At 41.1% G+C, this 20,968-nt stretch overlaps 1 long non-coding RNA gene across 3 annotated transcripts in view; it reads left to right on the plus strand.

The window, feature by feature from the left end:
• The window catches only part of LOC117873254, a 322,619-nt gene that overhangs the window by 258,459 nt on the left and 43,192 nt on the right, over positions 1-20,968 (plus strand). For 2 of the 3 annotated variants that reach the window (XR_004644680.1, XR_004644679.1), the window contains exon 6: positions 15,093-15,277. This is a non-coding gene — a long non-coding RNA (uncharacterized LOC117873254). Of the gene's footprint in view, positions 1-15,092; positions 15,278-17,307; positions 17,405-20,968 lie in introns of those variants that run through there. The other variant, XR_004644681.1, reaches the window with a different exon arrangement.

Genomic DNA, 20,968 nt, shown 5'->3' on the forward strand with positions numbered 1-20,968 from the left:
CTGGAGTCTGGCCTCCTGCTGTCACCTGGGGGAAGGGTTCCTTCTCTGGATTCAGGGACCCTGCAGAGGGTTTTCTCTGGAGTGATGTGTAGTTCCCCAATGACCTGGACCTCTTGCCACTGTCAGGTGAGGTCCTTCTGCTGGGACAGGGCCTTCCTAGGGCTTTGTCACTCATAGCCCTTTTGGAACTATCTCCCTCCAGCAGTTCCTTTCAGAGGTCCCCTTTTCTGGTGAGCTTTCTAACCAGTTCTTCTGCAAAGTCCCTCTCCTTAGGAGCTTCTTCACTGTGTTCTGGGGCTTCCTGTCTGAGCTCTCATAACCCTTTATAAGGCCCAGATGTTCCTTAACTAATTAACTTCCACCCAGCCACCTAGGTAATTAACTGTTCACAATTGGATCTGGGTTGTCTTGTTCTCCTTAGTGGAGCCAGTCACAGGTAGGCTGGTCCCTGACCTCCCTGAAAGGGCCTGCCCCCAGGACAAGGACATAGCACCTAGCACTCTTATGTCTCCTGCCTCCCTTTCCCTTTCTGAGGGGATGATAGAAAGTAGCAGTGGCTGTGTACCTCTCTTGTATGTGATTCTGGCACAGTGGGTGCAGTTGGAGTATGATTGGATCTGGAGTGAGAGTTCAGGTCTATCTCTGTTCTGCTCACATCTCTCTCTTTCAGTGCTTCTCTTCCACAATTACACGTGCTCAAAGTTTCAGCACATTTCCGTGTGTGAATCCCAAAGTTTCTGGGAGACTTCTATCCACAGCCTTCTATGAACAGCCTTTGTTCACACCCTTCACCTTAGCCACAAGCTGCTGTATTGACTCAGTTTCTTCCAGTACTGTAACTTCATTAAAAGGAACCATACTCTATTGGGTAACTACGTAGCTATGTACAACATGGATAGAGTTGGGAGTTAGGTGGCTTACTTACATATACGTATTATTTTGGAGCAGCACAATCGTTTTCTTTTAAACAAGTGTAACGAATAATTTGCCTTCACAAAACTGGATTTGGAGTAGATGGCACAACACATGGTGTGGCAAGAACAGAAGGTGTTTCTGGAGGTGAAAGAACGCTTACACAGGAGGAATTCTTTTTTTCTGAAATTCCAGGAGCCCACCTTTTTTAATAATAAACAGAGTATTCCCAAGGTATTTAAGTGTAATTTACTGGAAATGTTTCCGGTGAGCATGGTGACATTCATTAGCCCTTGAACAGGAGACCATACAGATGTTCCTGCCTTCTAAAAGAGAGAGGGTGTGTATAATATTGGACTGTTGAATGGTCTGCTACCTTTTGGGGTACGAGTGAACCAGTTTTTTTGTAAAATCAAACTAGCTTGAGAGCTTCCTTTTGGATGTTTAGCCAAACAGACCTTTGGAAACTTTAGAAGTTTGCTCATCTCTAGTTTCCAGATGCTCCCCCACTGCACCAGCCCAAACTTAAACACACATTTTGTTGTTGTTATTATTGTTCAGGATTGTTGTTGTATCCTTGCTTTCTGTGATAGCATGGACTCAAATTAAATAGCCAGGTTAAATTAATAATATTTTGAGCAAAGCACTAGCTATAGAGGGTAACAAGTATTGTAAAGGTAATGGGCCAGCCTCATCCCCTCAATCCATTTACATCAGTGGTGTTCCACCAGGAATGGAGTTAGCTCTTCATTGTTTTTATGCCCATGGTGTTTTCATCTATGATTTATTTGCTTCACTCGTGAGAAAGATGCTTCCTCCTTTTTGCTTGTTTCCTGACTTTTAAGGTCATGTATTTTTATATGTCTGTTTGTCTGTGTGGGTGGGCATGTGAAAGTCTCCGTCTCTCTTCTCCTTATGTAATGTCAGATGGAAGTTTAGAACAGTGCACTGCAGAAAGCCAACCCACATCCTTCACCCACACAGCCTGCGAAGCAGTTACACCGACATCAATCAGGGAAAACCCTCAGACTACATGCACCGTTGGAGCAGGTGCATGAGGGTTCATGGCTTCATCATGTGACTGTCATACTGCAGTGTATCACCTACTGCTGTCTGTTACTTTATCTATACACAACAGGCCTATTTACCTACATAGCAAATGAAATGCTTGATATAAAACTTGCAGACACTCTTGAGTTCAAATTATACTATCCCTTCCTTCACATATGTGGACGAATGTTCTTTCAGTACATTGCTGTGGAAACATCAAGAAAAAAAGCTGCCTAGCACCATTGCCTTAAAAGCAAGTTTTGCAGAGGGAAAAAGCAAAACCTAAAATATATAAAGGGGGCAAAGGGCAAATGATACAGACAGAGGAAAGCCATATGCAAAACTAAGCCAAGAGTCTGAGAGATACAAAGAGCAGATATTATACTGGGGAGAAAAGATTGTACAAATGGTGTTATACCAATGACAGTAAAAAGTGAGTAATGCTTTCTGGAATCATTCAAAGAGTTTCTGAATTTAATTCTTTGGGTACTAGAATTTCTGCCACAGAATGGATGTGAATGGCTTTTTAAATTTTTGTGTATAATATAGACTGACTACTGCTGCTGTGTTAGTTTACATTCAGCCTTTTCTATTTAAAGCTGATAATGTACTCTCTTTTTTTTCCTTTTAATGACCAAAGTAAATTACTGCTCCGAGCTATGGGTCTGATCAGCCAGTGTGAGAAAATATTTAGCAGAGCAAGATTTCTAAAACGATGCTTGAAGGAAATAAATATACATTCTCCCTCACAAAATTGAGCAACTGGCTTTTCCCAATTCTACCTGCTCTGGAATACATTGTGCTGAAGACTGTGAGCCCAAATTTGTTCAGTTACACTGAAGTAAATCTGGAGTAATTCCATTGACTTCATTTGGCTCTGTGGAAGTCAGTGGAGTTCCTCTGTACTTACATGAGTATGTATGAGAGAAGAATTTGGCTCTGTATCTGTTGCTATAATTTTAGATGGGTATTAATATATAATCAACTTCCCAAAAACATATAAGGGGTAAACATTGGAACAAATTGTGCCTGGCATATGTTCAGGTGTGCAGTGAGGAGGAAAATCCAAGGAACCCTTAGGCTAGGTCTACACTACCCGCCTGAATCGGCGAGTAGAAATCGACCTCTCGGGGATCGATTTATCGCGTCCCGTTGGGACGCGACAATCGATCCCCAAATCGACGCTCTTACTCCACCAGCGGAGGTGGGAGTAAGCGCCGTCGACAGAAAGCCGCAGAAGTCAATTTTGCCGCCGTCCTCACAGCGGGGTAAGTCGGCTGCGATACGTCGAATTCAGCTACGCTATTCACGTAGCTGAATTTGCGTATCTTAAATCGACTCCCCCCTGTAGTGTAGATGTACCCTTAGGCACTGGATCCCTGGAGTGGAAGACGTGTTCCAGACCAGTGTTGCTAGTGATCCTGGGTAGAGAGCGAGCACAGTGTGGGGCCAGAGCCATGGCTTTGTCACCCCTCTCCATACTGGCTGGGCTTGGACGGGGGCACATGCTGCACTCTCTGAAAGGGTGGCGCAGCAGCAGCCCTCCATAGGAGCTGTGGGAGGTATTGTGCCTGCCTGTAGCATGCTGCCTCCCAGTGCTCCTGGGATAGGATGCATCTGTGCCACCCTTCAAGGTGCAGTTGAGCCCTTTCCTTTTTGCTCTGTCCCTAGTTGCTATGACTGGCTGCTATATCTGCTAGGCAAATAAGAGAAAACATTCTTTTTTAAAAGAAGTACAAGGTCCAGTGATTTTTCTTGCATTTAAGCTGGAGGGTGCGAGTTGTAAAATAGTGGCCAGGTAGGGTACATCAATAATCGCTGCATAAACTTTGACTAGAAGAAAGAAGACAAAAAATCCCAATCCTTTAAAAATAAATAAATGTGAGATACCATTTAGTATCCCAAATTGGTGTACAGATGGAAATGTAAAAAATGGACAGTGTGCATTTTTAAACAGAATAGTTGAAAAACAGTTCGCCTTTAATTGACCTGCCAAGGTATTCTTGGTTCTGTGTTTTGCTTGTTACAGGCGGTAGAGTAGCAAGAGCCTAGAGCAGAGTGAGGAAAGCAGCTTGTGCTCTACTTTGTGTGTTTCTTATAGTATGTTTTCAGCTGCAGAAGAGAAACTCAAGGCCCTGAACTTTGAAAACCTTGAAATTAAAGTTTTTAATGTTTAAGGGCACTCATGCAGGATATTCTGCTAATGATCACTTTTTCTGAAGTGTCTGGAGCTGGCCACTCTTGAAGACAGAATGCCAAACTAGTTGAACCACTGGTCTGATTCAGTTTGGCAATTCCTATGTTTTTATGTTTGCAAGTAGCTCGGTGTCTTCACTTTTCATACGCCAAAGCCACATTCATTGCAGTAACCATGTTGAAAGAGCAGAAGTTACATTCCAAATGTTTATGATAACTTTGCACAAGTGCTGTTCTCTGGGCTCAAGCAGTTCTTCAACAGGAGAATAGCCATGTGATGGTCACAATGTGATTGGCTTTAACAGGTCTATTTTGCTACTTCATCATACAACTTAGGTACGTCTCATAATCGGGTTTTCCACACAATTAGGGTGGAACTGGCTGGTTCAGATGGCAGGAAGAGCTAAAAAAAGAGAAGAAGAATATTTGTTAGGATTGATAGTGTTAATGAAAATATGAAAGGAAAGAAGGAAAGCCACATTGGGAGAGGAAAGTGTGACCTGACAAATATGACCCCCTGGATTTCCCCTAGATTTCTGACTTTGAAATCAAAGCTGGCTTTAATGTGCACCAGGTGTCGTCAGGGTGTTTTGATTCCCTTCAAGCGAGGGACTGAGCCTCTCAGTTTCAGCATATGCACATCTGTGAATATCAGTGACAGGGTGTATTCTTGTTTAGATCATAGCCCATGAGGTTCAAAGGACATGAACAATTTAATAATTGACCCTGTTAGTTGCCCTGGAGCTTGGCAACCACAAAACTGTGCTCTGCTGTGCACAGGCTGTGGTCTGTTCATTCCCCCCCCCCCCGCCCCATTTCCAGTGCCCATCCCTTACATTGACATGCTTAATCCCATTTTAACTGTCTCAGTAGCCATACAGAAGAACAGGAAAGTCAGGAAGATGGCAGCAAAGCCAGAATATTAAAATTATGTAGCAAAAAACTAAAAATGGATATTATCAAAAACATTCATTATTGATATTAAAACAGTATGTTTAAAACAAATGTGTTGTGATAAAACTAGGTATTCTGTAAATTTAGATTACAGTTAAATCCTGTGGAAGGACAGGATGCCATCTTAAGATGAATGGTTGTTTGATGCCTATCTTGAGGTTGGCAGTCTTGCCATTTGCCGCTCTGTTTCTAACCTTTTCTTTCTGCTGTAGGTTGGGAAGACTGTGGCAAGGTGGCTCTGATATCATCTAGAGACCTCCAGATTTCCTTGGTTTCTCTCATTCTTGCTTTCAGCCTGGGTCTTGCATGAGACTGCACTGGTTTTCTTGGTGGTTGAGCTCGTCCTGTGAAAGAAAGATCAGGTGTGCTTGTACTTTTGGCTGTCAAAAGACTTAGTTGTTGTTGACCAAAAGGGTTTTGACTTGTTTGGGGACCTGTTTCCTTATTTTCTTTCTCTGAGAGAGTCCAGGCTGCTGGCGGAAATAGTGCGATGAATTAGTGAGATCATTATGTAGAAAACATGCATCTGTTTCTCTTTATTGTATCAAATTCTGACAGAGATCTTTGCTTTCAAAGAACTTGGCCTAAATCGTAGATTAAATGAGACCAAGTTAGCTGGAGTCCTGCCTAGATAAGATATAAGTGATGCTCGTAAGTTGAAAGTATGGCAGGGTGGCCCCCTGTAACAAGGCACTGGTGCTTTGGGGGAGGGAGGTAAGGAGGGGGGGACATTTGCAGACTAGGATGTCTGTTATAGGGACATAGTCCCTTTAAGGCTGGAGTTTCTTTAAATTTTAGTCATCAGCTGGAACATATGATTGATGGTTCAGGAGACTAGGAATATGACTCTGAGTGGACAATATAAGAAGTAGCTGGAGCTCAGCATGGAGGAAATTAGGTTTGGCAAACAACCTGGGCCGAGTTCTCCAGACAGGAAGCCTGGAGCATAGCCAAAAGAGGACCTGGAGGAGTGGAGAAGTGTCCAGTCTGGGAAAGTCTGTAAAGAAGCCTAGAACTGAGCAGGCCATGAAGGAAGTAATGCAGGGAAAAGGTGATGCAACCATGTCAAGTGAATTGGGCAGTTACTGAATATATAGAGTCCCAGGACCAGAACCCAGAAAAGAAGGGGGCCTGAGTTCCTATATAGTGACATCTGGAAGTGGTGGACATAAACCCCTAAATTCAGGGGAAGAAAACTAATTGAGCCCTAAAAGAGAGACTACACAGTTGGAGAGCCTAAAGAAGGCTGGGAAAGAACTTTCTAGAGCCCAGATTGGGGCCTAAAGAGACTTTTAAGCCCATAGGAAGGTCTGTACAGAAAAAGGCTGGGAGGAAGATTGTTTTCTCATTGGATCTACCACAACCTATGTAGCATAGATCCTAGGTTTCTGAAAGACCTCTTCTCTCTCTGGTCATCAGTGTGGAAATGCCAGCTTTTAGGTACTTGTGCTAATATTCAGTAATTTAACTCTGTGGCCCGGTACAGTTTCATGGAGAACTCTTGATACTGGAATTGAGCTGATCAGGGATTCAGCATAGCCAGGGTGGTGGTGGTGGTGGTGATCTTCATCAACATCAACTTCATGGCATGGTGTAAACCCAGCTGGCCTTTACCTGTGAATGTGGGTGTTTAGTTTATTTTGTAAGTGTTTCTTATTTAGATTGGCCAGCATGATTTATGTAATTGGCCCCCTTAAACTCAGGGTTGTGAGTTCAATCCTTGAGGGGGCCATTTAGGGAACTGGGGTAAAAAAAAATACTGGCTGGGGATTTGTCCTGCTTTGAGCAGGGGGTTGGACTAGATGATCTCCTGAGGTCCCTTCCAACCCTGATATTCTATGATTCTATGTAGTGTTTGGGAGGTGGGGTATTGCACTTGCACTAAGAGATCTTTGTACTTGGGAGCATTTTATTAATTAACAAATAACGACACACTGAAGCATACTGCTGTATCTTAATGCCTAGAGTTCCAAGATTGTCATTAGAGAAATAAATTGTGTGTGTATGTGTGTGTGTTAGTAATTATAATTGTATCAGTAATTGTTATGGCACGATGTATCCCAATGTCCCTTTGATCTTTCAAGCAGACACCTTGTTACTGTGTAATTCAGTTTCAGAGGCTGGGCACCCACAGAAAGCTGACAGGAGCCATCCTGCAAAGATCAGCAAAGAGCATAACACTAAAATTTATTTTTATCAGTTTAAATACAACACAACAATGTGTATGTAGAATTTGGAGGCTTAATATATAACAGTAAAGTAGCTTTGAAAAATTGTCATGAAAACTTATCAACCCAGACACAACATCTGTTCATCTGCACTTTCCTATAATGAGAGTTGATCCTGGAAAAGAACTAGAGTGGTATTTTAATTGACCATCAAAATATGACTTGTGGAGGGTCAGGGCCGGCTCCAGGGTTTTGGCCGCCCCAAGCAGCCAAAACAAAACAACAAACTAAAAAAAGCCGCGATCGTGATCTGTGGTGGCAATTCAGCGGGAGGTCCTTCACTCCCAGGCGGAGTGAGGGACCGTCCGCCGAATTGCTGCCGAATACCTGGACGTGCCACCCCTCTCCGGAGCGGCCGCCCCAAGCACCTGCTTGAGAAGCTGGTGCCTGGAGCCGGCCCTGAGGAGGGTATGGGTGTGTGGGATTTGGCAAGACTACAGGAAGGTATCCAATGTGGCTGATCATCCAGTCATTACTGATGTTGATCACATGTTGATTGAAAAGTAGAATCTCAAAAAGCCTTTCAAATCAGTTGTTAAAGCCAAAAAGAATGGCAGGATTGAGGGATTTGAATTCATTCAAGCTTTGCTAGTGGAGAAATTGGGTTCAGGCTTGGATTGCTGGTATATGGTTACATTTCATGAAATACCATCATTAATTGGGGTTGAAGGGAGCCTTGAACTTGAGCCTGTATTATGGTAAACCTCATATTGTCAAGTTTGATAGTTTGCCTTTAGACTGAGTTTAGAGTTCCTTGTTAGAATAAACATACTTCAACTTCCTGTAAAATGCAGATCTTGTTCATTGAACTGAATTATTTTAAAGATCCGACAATTATTAGAGGTAGTTTAGTAGACTGGATAATAAAGCCTGAAGGAGTGTGTACCCAAGTTTGTTTGAATGGATGAGAGCAACTGGTCCCTCCTGCAAATACTATTGGAATAAATGAAAAAAAGTCAAGTCACTTTTCATGCATTTGGTAAGCAGTAAGTCATATTACCAAAAGCCTCCCCAGGCTGTCTTCAACAGCAATTTTTGAGAAGTTCATGGGCCATTGTAGGGATAATGGAAGAGAAGAAACTTTGAGTAAGGATGTTTCAATATGCAAGGCTAAAAGGGCTTTCTGCTACATTCCCTATTTTTAACCATCAGCTTCACTTCTTAATAACATGCAATTCTGAATGTTTCATTTAAAGAAAAATATTTCCCAGAGACATATCAGGCTAGAAGAAATAATAGTTCTTAATTTTTTGCCCTAGTTTAATATCTGTTATCATTACCTGTGCTATTCAAAATAAACAAATATTTTGAAATCTTACCCTCTGCCCACAGCTATCTTATATACCAATCTGGTTGATGAGTGAAATGAGTGAATCCTCTGTGTTTGAATGAATTAATATAGGTGTGCTTATATTTACAAGTATCATAGTTGGCATTCCGTGCATATTTTGCTTTTGATTCTTTGATTCTACTGTCCTTGCAAATCACTATACAGTTGCAAATTAACCCATAAGATGATAGACATTAATTTATGGCACTAAGTTCATGAATTAAAGTACGATGCCAGTAGATTTTCATGTACATTTTCCTGGTTGGCAGAGTTAGTAAGAATACCACACATGTGCTACACCAGGTTATATTTGCATAATCAGTTATTTGCTGTACTACATTTAAAAATGTCTGTGATCATTTTCTCTTCACGTTTCAAATAGCTGGTGTAAAAGCAAACACCACAATGCACAGCTATTTCTCCTGCTATCCCACTGTAGTGAGATGGCGTGGCCTCCCTCAGGAGGTGGATGCAGAGGAAATGCCGCAAGTCACCTGGTGGGTGGAACCAGAAGGGCACGCCCCGCATGCCGGAAGCAGAGGCGTGGGACAGGAAGAGGAAGTCTAAAAGGCCGTCCAAGCATCTCTGTTGAGAGGGAGCTGCCGAAGGAGATAGATGCTTCTTCCCCGCTGCTGGAGTGGGACGCCAAGGAGAACTGCTGCTGCCTAGAAGACCAGCCTGAGCTTCCAGAGAGACCTGCCACTCCCGACGCTGAAGAGCTGCTACCGTTACCCTTGGCAGAGTATCCCGGGGAGACTGAGGGATGACCCCTGGATGCAAGTACACCCAAGGGGGAGAATAGGAAGCAGCCCAGGGGAGTCAGACTACTGTCTGGCTGTGGTGCTGCTGGAAACATGGTCAGCGTGTTACGAGTGGAATCCCAGCTGACCCAGAGGCAGACCACTTTGCCACTGTTTCTGGCCCTGGGCTCGGCCATGGTGGAGTTGAGCAGGCCTGCGTCCCCCCTGCCAGCCCACTCCTGGGGTGGCAGTACTCTTCCTCCTTAGGCCAGGAGGCCTGTGCTTCTTGGGCATCCCTACTGGAGCCCCAGCAATGTTGCTGGGCACTCGCCCCTGCTGGAGCCCCTAGACTGGGCAGATAAACTGCTACAGCTCTGCCTACCTGCAGGCCAGAGCCTTGACTGCTTGTTTCCCTGCCCTGCTTGAAGGCTGGGGCCCATTGAGAACTGCTAATTCCCCCTTTGTTTTTTCTTCATTTGGGAGAATACTCTAGCAGACCAAACTGCGAGGAGGCATGGCCTCCTTCAGAGGCAGAGGGACAGCCATGCCAGCTTACACCCACCAATCAGGAATGAAATTTGAAATGCGTGGGAGTGTTAATTATTTTTGTAAGTTAATGTGTAGTGTTAATAGGCGTTATCCCAGTGCTCATTCAGACACTTGCTCATGTCCCCACACACAAGTGCCAAGAATCTATTTCATGAATGCCGATACCACTCAAACATGAAAAAGAAAATACTGGGCTGTCATTAAACTCTTAAAGCTTTAACATGTGTTTATTCTGGTATAGCTGTCTATGACTATTCCTTTCAAATCAATGTAATCTTAGGGCATAATGTAATGGGGACGTGTTGGATGGGCTTGTTCACAAGAGAAGGTTGGTACAGCACTCAGTGCTGAATTGATAAGTGCACAGATAACTGACACAGTAGACGAGAAAGCGGTATCTGTGCCAGAGTTAATATGTTTAAAATGTAGAAACATCTTAAATGCTTACAACTACTTTTGACCATTCCAAAAACCTAAAGGCTCAGACGAGAGTGAATTTTTATAACTAAGTTATCGATGTGTAACAATCAGATACTGAAATGCTGGCATACCTTTGGCTATAGCAGCACTAGTGGATGAAGTTATAATAATGTTTTAATACACTGTATGAAAAAAGGATGTAGAGTGGATGCGTACATCTGTTGACAATCTTTCTTTTTAATTTGAAGCCACCTGAAGGCTCTAACTAGCTGAATAATAACCTGATCGCCATATGGTTTCCGTTCTTTCAGCGTAATAGCATGCAGAAAAAGAGTCTACTTTTAGCTCTGGCTTCTGTTTGCTTCTTTGTGAGTCTGAGAACGCTTCCTGTCTGCTTGGTGATAGGAAATGTAACCCAAACAGACTTAGATGAGTGACATTTCTCATGTTTGGCTTTCCACTTTGGTAACTTGTGTAAACGGGTACAGAGAACCCATTTGTACAAGCTACTGCATGCATGCAGATAGAGATGGTGTCTTCAGGATGATTTGCAGCTCATTTTTAACTATAATTTTTATCTTGTTAGCTCTTCAGTACTTATACAGTAGATATTATGGAGTATTTTCCCATTTATAATTCCTCTAATCTCTCAACAGTTCTGTACTGTCACTTTTCAATTGAATATAGGTTTGTGACTAAAGCAATTGAAAGGCACATTTTTAAATAAATGCAATTAAATTTTAAAGCCACTTTTGCTTTGGTTAGAGAACTACACATGGAAAACAACTTTTCTCTTCTGCTTATATCTCTTAATTTTTCTTACATTCCCTTGCATGTGCCCTCAATTTCCTTCCTGCCCATATGTTCCTGTTCTTTCATGGTTTCCTGTTCATTTTCTACATTAGGGATACCAGTGGGTAATCATTTTCACTAAGGACAGCCCTGTTTCATCCTAACTGGGGGGAGAGGAGGGAAATGGAGAAATGGTAACCATTTTGAGTAAGGTTTAAAGTTTACAGGGATGCTGACAAACATCAGGAGACCATGGGAAGTGTGATTTTTAAAAAGCCCAAAACAACAGCAAACAGCCCCCAACATCCTACAGTCATGAGATTCTGATAATGTGAGAACTGTCGACTCCAGATTTTGTGAGAAGGGCCTTGCTCCACAATTTTAGCCCCCCCCCCCTCACTTCCAGTCACATAGGATTTGACATGCTAATTCTCACTTCTAAAGAAGTGCCTTGTATTGACTGCCAATACCCCAGCAAAATAAGACGATTACATTAGAGGAAGAGGAGAAGAGACACATACTGAAGACTGTGGGGCAGTTTGTTTGGTATTAATGCTGTTGGATCACTATGCAAAATGAGTGGACTGTATCAGTACCGACCTCTGTATCAGTCATCTTATTTAAATAGTTTATTAAATACGTTAATGTATAGAAAATAGCATCCCTTCATCTTCACCGTTGTGGAACCCCAGACTTATATGGAGATGTGTGATTCTGTTGAATGTTGTTTAGGAGCTGGCCCCATGGCCTACTCTGATGGAGCAACACAACTTATGCCATTTTTACTTATCCAAAGGCAAATTTCCACAACATGCCTATGCCAGGGAGTGTCAAGTTTAAGGATTCCAAGGCAGCATCATGGGCACTGAGTAATAGGGTTGACTTTTGGGTTGACATTTTATTAAACAGCCCTGGTTTGGAAAATTTCAAAAACCCTGCGATTAAGAGGACATGCTACATTACTATAGCCTCACCAACTCTTGCGCTTTGTTTGCCAGTTACAGGATTTTGGCTGGGGCTGGACTGGAACCAATCTCACAATGACGGGAGACACTCCAGCCCTTTAGCTAATTTGAGCCCTCTGCCTGCCTGCCTGTCCCCAACTTGCCTTCCTCCTGGGACAGAAGAACCAATCAGAGCTGTTGCAGATGGAACTGTCTCCCCCTTATTCTCCCTGCAGCAACCGGAAGTTATTCTCAATGGGAGTGAAAAGGGGGAGTGGGAACAGGGAACTAAAGGGACCAGCAGCTCCCCCCTCCTCTTCTGCAGGGCCGGCTCTAGCATTTTTGCTGCCCCAAGCAAAAAATTTGCCGCCCCAAGCTTCAGGAGTGCAACTGCCAAAGCAAAAAACAAACAAAAAACGGAATGCCGCCCATGGAATTGTGCCGCCCCAAGCACGTTCTTGCTTTGCTGGTGCCTAGAGCCGGCCATGCCCTTCTGTGAGCAATGGGGCAGCTTATTCGTTAAGCACGGAAAATATACAAAACAGAACTTTCATGTTTAGCGCACTCCTATGTCACATTCTGTGCTTTGGTTTGGAACTCTGATTTGCTTTGCTGTCTTGCTCAATAAAGGAAGAAATATTAGCTCATGAGAATTTCAGCTGCTCTGGGTTCGTATATCATCAGTTAAAAAAAACACCCCACACAATATGTAATGGATTCTAGAAACCTGAATCTATCCCACATGCGGTACAGAATCCAACCCTATGAACAGTGGTTTAGGTCCTTAAAAAAAAGCAAAACAAAACAAAAAAATTGCTTTCAGTCTCAGCAGAGCTTAATTATGTTTCTAGATGTGCTCAAGCAAGAGGTGTTCTACCTACAGATTCTTGTTAGAAACTCCTCTATTACTGTATATGCTAAACTATTTCTCTTGTGTGCATGGGCATGTATGTGTTTTTTTCCTTAACCATTTTAATATTTGTTAAGGTCTTTTATTGTGGAGGGTTGGATATTTTATTGGTAACCTCTTTGTGTTGCATTCTTCATACTCTTTACCTTCAGGGCGATGTTGCTGTCATGTTTCACCTTGAGATGGGAATGCTGCATAGGGGAATACATTGGATTAATATTTTAGTTCTTGATGCATTGTCCACCCAGGTGCACCTGGCAAGGCAATAAGATGCAGTTGAGTCATAGTTTAATTATTTTGCTTGATGTGGAAAGCGGCAAGGTGCTAGATAGTGATTTTGATATTATGGTGCAGCAGAAGCTGCACTGTGGTTAAGGATGCATTAGAAAATTTCAATCTAACAGTAGAAGAAATGGTGAATTCTGATGTCAGTGAATTTTAATACAACAAAAAATTACATCATATGCTTTTTATATCAATTTTGTCAACAGATCAATACATCAGATTGTCACACGTTCCAGGCATATGGGAAGTTATTTTGCCTTAACACTGCTGAGGTCACTGTTAAGGTTTTTCATTAGAGTATGAATTTGATGAAGCTGGGATAGCTTCAGGACATCATGCCTTGAGTCAGTAGGCGATTGAGCTTTTGCTCCCTCTGAAAATTCATGTAATTTCATCTCTCCCCATTTAAAAAAAAACCCTCAAAGCTTATTTTTTGAGACGTTCTTAAATTACTATTACTGTTGTTGTTTTATTGCCTTGTTTTTATTCTTTTTGTTTACCCATGTTGTCTGTAATTTTGTGGAGGTTGGGGTGTTTTTGTTAATGAGGATTTTTTTATTGTTCAGCACACAAGTCCTTTTTTAGCGGCTGGGGTACTGTATAAATAAAATTGTTGTTATAGTGTTATTTCTGCTTTGGATTATCTGTTGGAGATGGTAGCAAAACTCTTATGGGACATTGCAGTGTATTGCAGTTGTACTCAATATGAAGGTGAAAAGGACTGCACATCTTTCCCATTAACTTTTTATTTCCCTGCTTTTAAGGTTTTGGGTGGGTGGGGTATGCCCCGCTGCAAGCTTATCTGTCATTAAATGTAGTGTTTGTTGCTAATATATAGTGTATTTCATGTGTGTGCAAAATATAAATACACATTTCCCATTTGTAGAAGATCTGTACTATCTGTATAATTAATGTTGCTTGGATGGTATTAAATGATAGTGACAGATCACGTGGGTGTTAAGGGTTTGACACAGCGGGAGGCGGCACATATGTATCTTCAGCATTAACGCGATGGACATCCATTCAGCAGAAGGGTGGCCAGGCCTTTCCCTAGGAAACATATGCCAAAACTATTATCAAAGACTACGTCATGGCCTGCAGCAAACTGGACAGGATGATAATGAGGCGGGAATTGTACAAGAGAGAATATGCGGGCATCCCATTTTATTACAACACAATGCCAATAAACAGATTATTTCTATGACTAGTACAGTATTTGCTTGGCCAGCAACAATGGCATTTTGGTCTTTATCAGGTTTATACTACTGTTGTTTTACTTTTTGTTTACTTTGGTTGCTATTTTTTTTTAATGAAAAAATAAACAAAGGGAAACATCTGAGATGCTGTAAAAAGCGCCGTGGACCCAGGACAGCTCATTATTTCTCCTTGAGGGGGAAATCTGTGGTGCACTCTGTGATGTCTGTGACAACGTGTAATGAGGCACTCCACTATGTCAAACCCAGAGTCATAATTCTGTCTTATCTGCTGTGATAATAAGACTTTTTGAACTACTGAACTCAACAGAAGTTATAGATGGAAAGGAAATGGATTGTGTTTTGCCACCTATTTAAAGTAGTCAGAGTCAGTAATTCTGGGTAATTCAAATCAGTTAACCTTTTAGGACTATATAACCCAAATCTAATTTGGAAATCACATTGCTTGAATGGTGCCAAAGTTACCTAATCCTCATTTTTCAGCAGTTTTCTCCATAGTGTTTGTATTGGAGTCAGTCTCTCTCTCTTTTTTTGGCTGATCCTCTTGTGTGGTTTTTGTTTTCTAAAGGTTTCCCTGGATAGGAACGAGGCCCAGAATTCAAGCCAGTCTTCCTAAGTGAGGGACCCGCTCAAAACTGCTCACTGATGGACAGTAGGTCTTGCCTGTCACTCTTGCTGTTATGGCAGGAGGTACTGCAATGGTGACCAAGCTATGTCCAGGTTATGCCTTTCTTCAGATACTAAGGACTGCAGGTGAGAACCAGTACTCCCAAACTCATATTTAATTTTACTTTTTTTAAATCCATCTCTCATAAACAAGTTAGCAATGTCAGAAATAGCATTTGCTTTAAATTTATTGGCACTTATATTTCCCCCACTCATTTTAATCTGTCTTCATTATTCTTGGTAGTTGTCTATGAATGTGGACATCTGAATTCCAACAAGAGGTGATAGGAATTACTTATGGGATTTATGATCTTCACCATTTTGTAATCATTTATCATTAAACTTGAAATAGGCATTGGCCTGATATGTATCTTGGGTGATGCTGCAACATGCTCCTGGCATATTGGCAGGTCAGCTTTACATTATTATTTTTACATTTCAACTGGGTCATGTCATTGCATATTAATGAAATTTTGTAGTTAAAGATGAACATTTCAGAAGCTACACTCTATGGGATTTAAAATTATGTAAATGGATTGCTGTTTAAACATTGTCAGATGGGGAATTGAGCAGGAAAAGGAGGCAGGAGACTTTTCATATTTGAAAAAGCCCCTGAATTTTGAATGAATTTAGTTTTACACCCGTTAAAAATATCTAGGTGGATATCTTCAAAGATGTCCATGTGAAAATGCTAATTGTTGCTATTCCACCTACACCAGTGGAAAATCATTGTTATTCCTACAAATATTTCAAGTCAATTTACTCTTCTTTTATGTGTATGGGACAACTGCCTTTCTCTGGAAAAGATATTCTTATCTTTTGGAGGAAAAGAAAAACAGACTTTTCTTCAGCTGTTAACTTCCAGTAGTTTTCTTTCACGTCTGGAATTTTTTCTGAATAACAAGTTTAAGATTAGTTATGAACATCATCAGTTTTAGCAGTTTTTCCTTTAATTCATTTTAGTGCTCATGAAAATTGACAGGTCCTGGATACGCTTTCAGAGGAGGTTAGAAATGCATCATCTAGTGTTAATTTGATGACACTGGAGACTTATGCCTTCTGTTTATGGACAGAATAGGTTGAACCAGTGTCAGGGCAGTTTTGACTTATACAGTCCCCTCAATAGTCTTGTCTTCACTAGGAAACAATGTGTGTTCTTACTACATGTCCGCTAATATGCAGTAACTACTAAAGGCTTGGCTTTCTTGGATGGAGGAACTTGACCCCTTCCTTTCAGCTCTCCCTGCGCAACTTGTGTGTGCCCCACAATGCATTGTGAAAATTTACAAGAAGGAATTGTGTTGGAGGGTGGCACATGACTCACTGGGATACCTATCCATAGTGAACTGCACTTTGCATCTACACAAGCACTCCTTGTGAGTATGTGCAGCACTAACACAAACAGTCAAGTATAAACGCACATGCGCAATCTACTAACTGCTGCGGTCTTAATGCTGATGTAATTGGCACAGACCAAAACTTGTAGTGTAGAGATGGCCTAACTGTAGTGGATTCAAATTCTTTAGTGAGTGTAACACAATAAGCCTCTTGGAGGAGGAATGCAATTGCTGTATGAGGCTGAAAGAAAATAAAGAAAATCTTAGAATTCTGCTGTTTCGATTAGAAGTCTGTTCTCCGATGAGCATGATTTGAGTTCTTTGTGGTGCTAAGTGTCACTAAGGTAGAAACTAAGGAACAAAAGGGACAATTATGCTTTTGGAGAGAAGGCCCTAGCTGAAATGTGAAATTATAAGAAATATCTTTGTATGTTAGTTTTGGGTCTACTACTTTTTCAGGTATATTTCTGCATTGTAGGCATCAAAGGCCTGCAGTAATATGCACTGAAATTAATGGGAGTCTTTTCATTGACTTTGATTAGGTCAGGTCCTAAGTAGAAGTAGTAGTTCATTCTGACTTGTAAGCCTGCAAGAAATAGCTATGCTAAATTTGGAAAGAAATATAGCAAAAGAAAGTCTCCATTACAGTACAGCTGAATATACAGCATGCTTAACCCCTGTCATTATGTATGAAGCTGTCAAATGCTAACTATAATGCAACATTAAATAGAATGATTTTGCACCGCAGCGAACAAGAGCAATTGTTTTTGTTTTCCTCAGAGAGATATTTGAATTGTTGGTATATTATCAGAAACCGGGATCCAGAACTTGAAACAGTGCAAAATAATACCAATGCTACAAGCTGAAAACCAAGGCCTGTCAGGTATTATCACATCCACTCCCCTTTTTCACTTTATTAGACCCAGAAGGAAATTCTTTCAAATGTTTGCTAACCTTCACTGAACAAGAATAACAACTTAATAAACATGAATTTCCCTTGGGGAATTCTACTGCATGGTGCTGGTTTTCCCTCCAACATCTTGCCCACCTTGTTTTGAGTGTCTTTCAAGGAACAAAACTATAACATTGCTTCTTGATATTACAAAACTATCTCAAGGAGACAAGTTGCACTGTTATTTTCCTAGAAAAATCTTATATTTACTTAATGAAAAATTAGACTAAATGCTACTTTGTTAAGCCCACAAGGAAAGTATATTTCTACTGTGAAGAATTCCCCTTTGGAAATCTCAGACACTTTAAATACTGATACCATTTAACTTTACAGGAAAAATGAAAAACTGAACTACTGGATATCTGTCAAACTGGAAGTTTTTATTTTTTTTCCAGCACATCCTACTAGTAGACTTACACTGACTATAGCCCACATTTATAAAATGAATAGGAGGAATGGATAAAGGTTATTTACAGAAAGGAAGTCAACTTATAACTCTTTTCTCATTTTAATTCTAGTGTGAGATGTATTCTCGGCAGTTGCTTAGCTTCAGTCAGTGAAACCCCTTAATAGTAAGAACAGGAAATTGTTAATAATGTTTGGTTCATCTGTCTTTCTTGTGAAATCCATGCTCAGTCATAGACTGAATACATGCCAGTTTTCACTGATTTCCCTCTCTTGGTGAATGCCCATGAGCCAATGTACATAATATTTTGAAATAATACATATGACCCACCTCTTCTAGAATGCCATTTCATGTCTTTTCTCCTAACCTCTGAATGTGAAGGATTGGTTGTACTAGTTTGTTTACTGTGTCAGAGCTAAATAACATGTTAGTTTCCCTTTGCTAACTCTCATGCTGCAGAGAAAAACTCTCCTCTTTATAGATCTTTTCTGTTTCTTAATTGGTCAACACTGCCTGAATCACTGTAAATAAGCCTCTCACTCCAAGTGTATATACTGGAAAACTATGATGGTAAAAATGAGTGCAACTGATAACTTATTTAATAGACTTGTTGGCTCTATGTAAATAAACACAGCTGCATAAATTAAAATGGAGGTCTAAGATGTATTGGACAGGGTGCCAATGGAAGTTCTACTGTGTTTAAAGACAGCATCATGGTATTTAGGTGTCTAGGGGTACGTCCACACTACCTGCCGGATAGCGATCGATCTATCGGGGATTGATTTATCGTGTCTCATCTAGATGCGATAAATCGATCCCCGAACGTGCTCCCCGTTGACTCTGGAACTCCACCAGGGCAAGAGGTGGAAGCGGAGTCGACGGGGGAGCCGCGGCCATCGATCCCGCACCGTGAGGATGGGAGGTAAGTCGATCTAAGATACGTCGACTTCAGCTACACTATTCTTGTAGCTGAACTTGAGTATCTTAGATCGATCCCCTTCCTCCCCCCCAGTGTAGACCAGGCCTAAGTAACATAACAGATTTTACTCCTCCTTCTGGCTGGTTGATAGTTGTATGTTAATACTCTACAGAGAATAGCAGTAATGAACTCAAAGCTATTATTTGTCAAATCATTTTAGCATCAGCTTTCTATAATGCTCAGATTTAACCCTGCTGTGCATTGTTGTAGTCATACCACAGCTTTGTGCTCATTCCTGCTTAATTATCAAATAAGCAGCGCTCATTCTTGCATCATGATTGATTAGGAAGTTTATAGAATGGAGGTCATTATTACACAAGTAAAATCGTGGTAGTATTCTGAGTGCCAAAAAGGAAATATTATAGGTATTAAACTACAGCATTTTCCCTGGTCTCCTTGAATAATTCCATAACATCTTATAAAGATCTTATTTCATTCAACTTTAAAATGGCCATGCTCACGGTATAGCAAAAATTAATAACTGAAATAAATAAATGCAGTGAAAAAGTCAATGTTATGTAAATAGGCTAGTTTCACAAGGAATATTAATTTTTAAATTATTACACAGCAAATTGATGAAGGAGAATATCCTTGATAATGAACACATTTTTCTTCACTTGTCTTAAAGTGTACTATGAAAAGTGACTTAAATATGAGATTGTGGTATGCTGATTGTTTCTGGATGTGACTGGACAAAAGTTTGTAGCCATATTGTAATGCAAATTAACAAGCCCTGGGATAAACCACACACTTCCGTGTCCTGAAGCAGCTAGGGATATGTCTACACTGCATTTTAAACCATGGCAGCAAGTCTCAGAGCCCAGGTCTACAGACTTGGGCTCACACTATATTGCTAAAAACAGCAATATAAACATTGTGCCTTGGCCTGGAGCTTGGGCTCTGAAATCCAGTCCCTTCTGAGGCTTCAGAGCCTGAGCTCCAGCATCTACTCAGCTGTTTCTAGTGCTGTTGTGCTGGCTCCGCGAGCTTGAGTCTGTAGACCCAGTTTCTGATACTCACTGCTGCAGGTTTTAAAATGTGGTTTAAACATACCTTTAATGGACAGTTGCAAAGGTGTTAGCTAACTCTAAGATAAATGGCTAAGAAGAATTACCTTGAGTTACAGTCGGGCCACAAACTCTAGTCTAAGTGTATTTTCAATAGCCTATTTTAGACAACGATTTAAAGGCGTCATGTTAGAATATATTAAGTCAAGTGTACATAAGGCAGTATATGCCTTAACATGTGCTAAACTGGCTAAGTAAAAGCCTTGGTTCCCCTCAGGCTTTAATTGGATGAGTTTACCATTTGTTAAAGTATACATTGCATTATCCACACTAGACTTTTAAAATGTGTTTTAGTGTGCGTTAGCTAACATGTTAACAACATGCTTTTAAATCTTAATCTACACAAAGACAATGACTCCATTGCACATTTGCTCAGTGTATAAGTAAAAGGATGGTTGTGGGGGGTGGTTTTTTTTTTTTTTTTTAAACTATCAATCCTGTACATTCTGCCTGGTTTCTGAAAGTCAGGCTGTGATCTTTATGGTTCATAATTGAATGAACAATTCTGTTCAAGATGTGCAAAATAGAAAAGACTCAACCTCATTCTTTTGGAATTGTGGTGGCTCTTCAGTGCTAATAGGTGTAATGTAGTATAACTGCCTTCACACTGAAAGTCAGCAGCTACGACCGACTGTGCACACAAAGAAGTTCTGGTGAGCAAGAAGGTGGTATTTGGACATTGTCCTAGGGCAGCGGTTCTCAAACTTCTGTATTGGTGACCCCTTTCACATAGCAAGCCTCTGAGTGTGACCCCCCCCTTATAAATTAAAAACACTTTTAAATATATTTAACACCATTATAAATGCTGGAGGCAAAGCCGGGTTTGGGGTGGAGGCTGACAGCTTGCGACTCCCTGAGGGGTCCTGACCCCCAGTTTGAGAACCCCTGTCCTAGGGTCTTATTCTCCACTGCTTTGCAATTTATGTAATCATTTATTCTAGTGCAAAAAGCTTTAAAGTGGTACCCATTCAGTAGTGTTTCACATCCGCTTTGCACAGGGTAAATGATTATACAAGTTGCAAGGCCCTGGAGAATCA

The sequence above is a fragment of the Trachemys scripta genome, chromosome 2 (assembly GCF_013100865.1).
Source record: "Trachemys scripta elegans isolate TJP31775 chromosome 2, CAS_Tse_1.0, whole genome shotgun sequence".
Classification (NCBI taxonomy): Eukaryota; Metazoa; Chordata; order Testudines; family Emydidae; genus Trachemys; species Trachemys scripta.